The sequence below is a fragment of the Salvelinus sp. IW2-2015 genome, unplaced genomic scaffold (genome assembly GCF_002910315.2).
Source record: "Salvelinus sp. IW2-2015 unplaced genomic scaffold, ASM291031v2 Un_scaffold1632, whole genome shotgun sequence".
Classification (NCBI taxonomy): domain Eukaryota; kingdom Metazoa; phylum Chordata; class Actinopteri; order Salmoniformes; family Salmonidae; genus Salvelinus; species Salvelinus sp. IW2-2015.
In genome coordinates, this window is record NW_019943048.1 from 390,610 (window position 1) to 397,732 (window position 7,123).

At 42.0% G+C, this 7,123-nt stretch overlaps 1 pseudogene; it reads left to right on the forward strand.

Annotated features, from left to right (window-relative positions):
* Positions 1–6,572, forward strand: part of LOC112071530 (sodium/potassium/calcium exchanger 1-like) — a 34,625-nt pseudogene extending 28,053 nt beyond the window's left edge.
* Positions 6,573–7,123: the final 551 nt, after the last annotated feature.

The window sequence follows — 7,123 nt, forward strand, 5'->3', positions numbered from 1 at the left end:
ATTCTCGCAGAGCTTCGAGACCCACCCTTTAAAAATGTTTGTCTGAACAAACTGCAACTGGATCTGTGAATTTTGGAGAAAAAAAAAAATCCTCTTTGTGAACATCACCAATGGTCAATGTACGATTTCTCTTAAATTACGATAGATAAACGGCTGGTTCTTTTTTTCCTGACACCGTATGCTTATGTACTTTGACCTTTAATCCCAGAAAAATGGCCATAACTCAAAAAGCGCCGAGGCCTCGACGCCATCTCGTTCGGGGCCAACTGCCCGTTACTCCAAACCTACGCTCGCCGAGTTTCGTCTTCGAAATATTTTCCGTTTAGGAGAAAAGGCCGCGCTCGTTTGCCACGTGCTCGTGCGCCTGCAATATGATTTATTTTCCCTCGTGGGAATTTTCGAGAATGCGGAAAAAAGTCAAAAATGTGTTATTTTTATAAAACGGAAACCGAACGCCCGAGACGTTTTCTTCGATGACTTCCCGAAAGACCTCCCCCCCGCCCGCGGCCCGACGCCGTCCGCGATTTTTGGAAACGTCGCCGGACGTCTAGTAAGGGACCGTACATTTGCAATGGGACTTTCTTCACCGACCATACGGCTCCCGCCATAGAGTTCCCTTAAGGTATGGAAGCACAGCCACGAGCTGCAGTGGAGCAGGTTGAGAGCTTCAAGTTCCTTGGTGTCCACATCACCAACGAACTATCATGGTCCAAYCACACCAATACAGTCATGAAGAGGGCCCGACAATGCCTATTCCCCCTCAGGAGACTGAAAAGATGTGTCATGGGTCCTCAGATCCTCAAAAAAGTTATACAGCTGAACCATCGAGAGCATTCTGACTGGTTGCATCACCGCCTGGTATGGCAACTGCTCGGCTTCTGACCGCAAGGCACTACAGAAGGTATTGCATACAGTACATCACTGGGGCCAAGTTTCCTGCCACGCTTTCGGACCTCTATACCAAACGGTGTCAGAGGAAGGCCCTAAAAATGGATTCCAGCCACACTAGTCATAGACTGTTCTCTATGCTACCACACGGCAATCGGTACCGGAGCGCCAAGTCTAGGTCCAAAAGGCTTCTTAATACCCCCAAGCTAATCAAATGGCTACCCGGACTATTTGCATTGACCCCCTCCCATCCCCATTTTTATGCTGCTGCACTTCTGTTTATTATCTATGCATCACTTTACCTCTACCTAGATAAAAATTAAAATAAAGATTTAAAAAAAAAAAAAAAAAAGATGAACATATTATCTGAATTACCTCGACTAACCAGTACCCCCTGTATATAGCCTCGTTACTGTTATTTTATTTTTTCTCTTTAACAATTTTTTAATTTTCTTCTAAACTGTATTGTCGGTTAAGGGCTTGTAAGTAAGCATTTCACTGTTGTATTCGGTGCATGTGACAAATATAATTTGATTTGATGTCATCTCAATCCCTTGATTATCCATACAGCAGGAGTACAGTAGATCACCTCAGATAGGGACCCTATTCCTACTAAACTACTGGAAGAGCTGCTTCCTGTGCTTGGCCCTCCTATGTTGAACATAATAAATGGCTCCCTATCAACCAGATGTGTACCAAACTCACTAAAAGTYGCAGTAATAAAGCCTCTCTTGAAAAAGCCAAACCTTGACCCAGAAAATATTTTTAAAAACATCAGCCTATATCGAATCTTCCATTCCTCTCAAACAATTTTGAAAAAAGCTGCTGCACAATAACTCACTGCCTTCCTGAAGACAAATAATGTATACGAAATGCTTCAGTCTGGTTTTAGACCCCATCATAGCACTGAGACTGCACTTGTGAAGGTGGTAAATTACCTTTTAATGACGTTAGACCGAGGCTCTGCATCTGTCCTTGTGCTCCTAGACCTTAGTGCTGCTTTTGATACCATCGATCACCACATTCTTTTGGAGAGATTGGAAYCCCTAATTGGTCTACACAGACAAGTTCTTGCCTGGTTTAGGTCTTATCTGTCGGAAAGATATCAGATATCAGTTTGTCTCTGTGAATGATTTGTCCTCTGACAATTGTACGTTTCGGCATTCCTTAAGGATACAAGGATAGTATGCAGCTTGTAGGTTTAGAGGCCATGATTAATTTCATCAATGTGTCAAGAGATATAGTACTTGATCCTAGGTCCTGGCAGAGTTGTGCAGACTCAGGACAGCTGAGCTTTGGAGGAATACGCAGATTTAAAGAGGAGTCCGTAATTTGCTTTGTAATGATCWWGATCTTTTCCTCAAAGAAGTTCATGAATTTATRACTGCTGAAGTGAAAGCCATCCTCTCTTGGGGAATGCTGCTTTTTAGTTAGCTTTAAGACAGTATCAAAAATACATTTTGGATTGGTCTTATTTTCCTCAATTAAGTTGGAAAAATATGATGATCGAGCAGCAGTGAGGGCTCTTCGATACTGCACGGTACTGTCTTTCCAAGCTAGTCGGAAGACTTCCAGTGTGGTGTAGCGCCATTTCCGTTCCAATTTTCTGGAAGCTTGCTTCAGAGCTCGGGTATTTTCTGTACACCAGGGAGCTAGTTAGGTGGTCAACTGATTTTTGTACTCCTTGGGTAGGCGTCCTTGGGTAGGCGGAGGGAGTCTGGAAGGGCATCTAGGAATCTTTGGGTTGTCCGAGAATTTATAGCACAACTTTTGATGATCCTTGGTTGGGGTCTGAGCAGATTATTTGTTGCGATTGCAAACYTAATAAAATGGTGGTCCTATAGTCCAGGATTATGAGGAAAAACATTWAGATCCACAACATTTATTCCACGGGACAAAACTAGGTCCAGAGTATGACTGTGGCAGTGAGTAGGTCCAGAGACATGTTGGACAAAACCCACTGAGTCGATGATGTCTCCGAAAGCCTTTTGGAGTGGGTCTGTGGACTTTTCCATGTGAATATTAAAGTCACCAAAACAAAAATTTGAATATTATCTGCCATGACTACAAGGTCCGATAGGAATTCAGGGAACTCAGTGAGGAACACTGTATATGGCCCAGGAGGCCTGTAAACAGTAGCTATAAAAAGTGATTTGGTAGGCTGCATAGATTTCATGACTAGAAGCTCAAAAGACGAAAATCCTTTTTTTGGTAKATTTTAATTTGCTATCGTAAATGTTAGCAACACGGTCACTAGTGTAACCAGGAGGAGAGGCCTCATTTAACACAGTAAATTCATCAGGCTTAAGCCATGTTTCAATCAGGCCAATCACATCAAGATTATGATCAGTGACTAGTTCATTGACTATAACTGCCTTGGAAGTGAGGGATCTAACATTAAGTAGCCCAATTTTGAGATGTGAGGTATCACGATCTCTTTCAATAATGACAGGAATGGAGGAGGTCTTTATTCCAGTGAGATTGCTAAGGCGAACACCGCCATGTTTAGTTTTGCCCAACCTAGATGGAGGCACAGACACGGTCTCAATGGGGATGGCTGAGCTGACTACACTGACTGTGCTAGTGGCAGACTCCACTAAGCTGGCAGGCTGGCTAACAGCCTGCTGCCTGGCCTCATCAGAAGGCACTCCCAGGATTCCCAGTTCGACAATAAATGACTGAAAAGTTTTCAAACAGTTTTAGAAACTTCAGAGTGTTTTCTATACAATAGTAATAATAATATGCATGTATTACCTTCTGGGACAGAGTAGGAGTAAATTCCGTTTGGGCACGCAATTTGTTCAGTGGAAACACTGCCCCCTGTCTGTACTTACTGGTGGCACAGACGCTGTTTCATCCTTTCCTTCACTGAAATTACCCTTGCCTAACGATTGCGTCTGAAGCTGGGCTTGCAGCACAGCTATCCTCGCCGTAAGGCGATCGTTCTCCTGTATATTATGAGTACAGCGACTGCAATTAGAAGACATCATGTTAATGTTACTACTTAGCTTCGGCTGGTGGAGGTCCTGACGAACCACGTCCAGATAAAGCGTCTGGGGTGAAAAAAAAATGAATGAAAAAACTTGAGTGAGGGAAAAATGTTAAGTATAAACAATAATTAAAAAGTAAAAACCATAAAGTTGGCAAGTAGCAAAGTAAGGTTAGCAACAAACCGCACAGCGGTGTAAACAAGTCTACATTGCTTGCTGTTTGGGGGGTTTAGGCTGGGTTTCTGTATAGCACTTTGTGACATCTGCTGATGTAAAAAAAGGCTTTATAAATACATTGATTGATTGATTGATTGACATATTAACCTGGTCCCAGATCTGTTTGTGCTGTCTTTTAGGCCTTCAGACTGTCACGTACAGTAATGTGTCTTCAGACTGTCACGTACAGTAATGTGTCTTCAGGCTGTCACGTACAGTAGAGAATATTCAGGGTCTGCTCACGTACGAGTAGGCGAATATTCAGTCTGTGCAGAATACAGATCAGAAGACATTACGAGCAGCTGTACGTACAGTTAGAGAAATTCGATTCAGTCTGTCCACGTACCAGATAAGGGTAAATTACTTCGAGGCTGTCAGCGTGAATACCGAATAGGTAGATAATATTCAGTCCTGTCACGAATAATTACCAGGACCGGTACACGATTCCCAAGATTATCTCCTAGAGTCACGTTACAGTTAGAGCCACTATTTCAAGTCCTGTCGAGCGCGCTACAAAGTTAGTTAGAAGTCTCAAGTCTGTACGTTACAGTAGGAATATTTCAGTCTGTATCCACTTCAGTAGGAATATTCAGTCTGCCACGTACAGTAGGAATAATTCAGTCTGTCACGTACACAGTACGGAATATTCAGTCTGCCACGTACAGTAGGAATATCAGTCTGTCACGTACAGTAGGAATCATTCAGTCTGTCACGTACAGTAGGAATTATTCAGTCTGTCACGTACAGTAGGAATATGTCAGTCTGTCACGTACAGTAGGAATATTCAGTCTGTCACTACAGTAGGAATATTCCAGTGCGTGTCGAGCGATAGCAGTAGGATAGTCGCACTAGTTCAGATATTCGTCTGTCAACGTACAGTAGGAGTATTCCAGTCTGCCACGCACAGGGTTAGGCTGAATAAGTTCAGTCTGTCACGTACAGTAGGACGTATTAACAGTGTCTTGCGCAACGTGTGACGACGTATGGACCATATTATCCGAGAATTCTGTCACTGACGTGGAGGCCTACCAGAGAGGAATTAGTATCATCTTGCGAGCGTATACCGAAGCGTGTATAGATAAATTCATGTGCTCCGTCAACGCTACAGTAGGATATATTCAGTCCTGCCATCTGCACGTCTGGAATACGGACGCCTTCCGGAATATCCCGAGTCCGTAATCAGTGAGGAATATATTCAAGTCTATATCTGGTTAGACAGTCTCGAATCGCATGGTCCTCGAATCAAACGCTTTACTTTAGTAGAGGATTATACAAATGTAAATTGTTTTTTTTTAAATCCGGTCCATATGTGTCCTGTTATTTTTTAACACTGGGGGCTCAACCTGTTACGAATATAGGTACCGAATATCTGCAGTCTGTCACGAAAATACAGTTAGGGAATATTCAGGCTGTGTTGGATGGTCCAGACGTCGGCACATGTTTTCTTGATAAGTATCCGAGATCCCTATTAATCCACATAATCAAATACTTGAGTGTGTCTGTGAGAACGATATACTGTTAAGACAATAGTTTCACAAATACCGAAGTCTGAAGGGAGTAGCTAGGCGACGTCATGAGCCAAAAACAGGTCCCTGAAAAACTGGGGTCTCAACCTATAGTGCAGTCTCTACATAACATCTTATGGATACCTCGTAGCCTCACTGATCCGTGCAATAAAAAACATCTGTAATCCTGGCAATTTCTGTGGTGTACTTATGTGTACACAGAGAGTTCAGACAAATGTAGGCAATCATCTAGCAAATTGTAAAGATGCCTATGAAAAGAGACCCATTCAATGGTAACTGACATATACAATGTAAAGTAAACCTGCCCCATATGATGGCTGACCTTGTTCTAGGGAGCTCTGATTGTGAACATGTAGATCTGTCCTGATATGTTATGCCATTACAGCTCTCACAAACACTGATAAGGGTATAGCCACAGGTGAGTCCTAGAAATTGCAACAGTCGGACCTCACCACAATCTACACATATCACACCGTTTTCTAAATCACATGTTTTGAAGTCCCTTTTTTTTTGGCAACATGTTCCTTATAACAAATCTTATTCTATATCCAATATACTCCAAATCTATTCATCCTACTCTCAGGTGCTTTATGAACATGTGGTCCAAACATCAAAGGATCACCTGTGTATGCTTGTTAAACAAAAGAGTAAGCTAAGAATCAATTAACCTAGAATAACCGATCTAATAAAAAACATACAGAGTATCAATTATAGATACAATGGATCCTGTTGTGCCATATAATCTAATGACTCCAAAAGCCACCATTCTATTAAGTTCCGAATGTGCAATATCCATCCTACGAATAGTAAACGTACAGCCCTGTGATTTCAATGTCATAGACCATCTTAATCGTTTACACCTTCCTAGAAGCAATTTGCCATAATTGTTTATTCTATCCTTTCGAGAAGTGGCTCTTAATGCGAGTTCTCTTGTGTTTCCTTAGAGAAATAGCGTAATGGTGTTGAATCTAAGACCTATCTTTTTTAATGACGCTGTTTCTACATGACTGTCTATTCTCTTCCAACAACCTTACATCAAAAATCAAAGTTGTATGATTCCGAGTCTGACGAATTGTGTACGAGAGATAGACACTTCCAGCAAACCTGAAAGATCGATTTCTGGTGACTCTTCCGCGCACTTTTCAAATTGGGTCACATATTGAGCTTATTTAAGATGGAGAGTACAACTCTAGGTCCTGACGAGTCCAACTAGTTTCCTTCAACCTAGCGACAGAATGAACTCTTCTCAATCCTTGGGTGCATAAAGTGTATGGAATTGGTGAGTGTAACTTAAAAATAATTGGGTTTGTGTATCCATAACATCTCACAGCGCTTTGAGCTGCACGAACGTTCCCAGACACAATTTTGTTATTACATTACCTGGAAACCTAACAACAACCCCAGGGGAATGTTTGTGTGTGTTGTTGCAGAAGTTGTGCATACATCTTATGCATCTGAGGAGACATTTCAAGGATATTACATTTAATCACTTTCTGAAGAAGA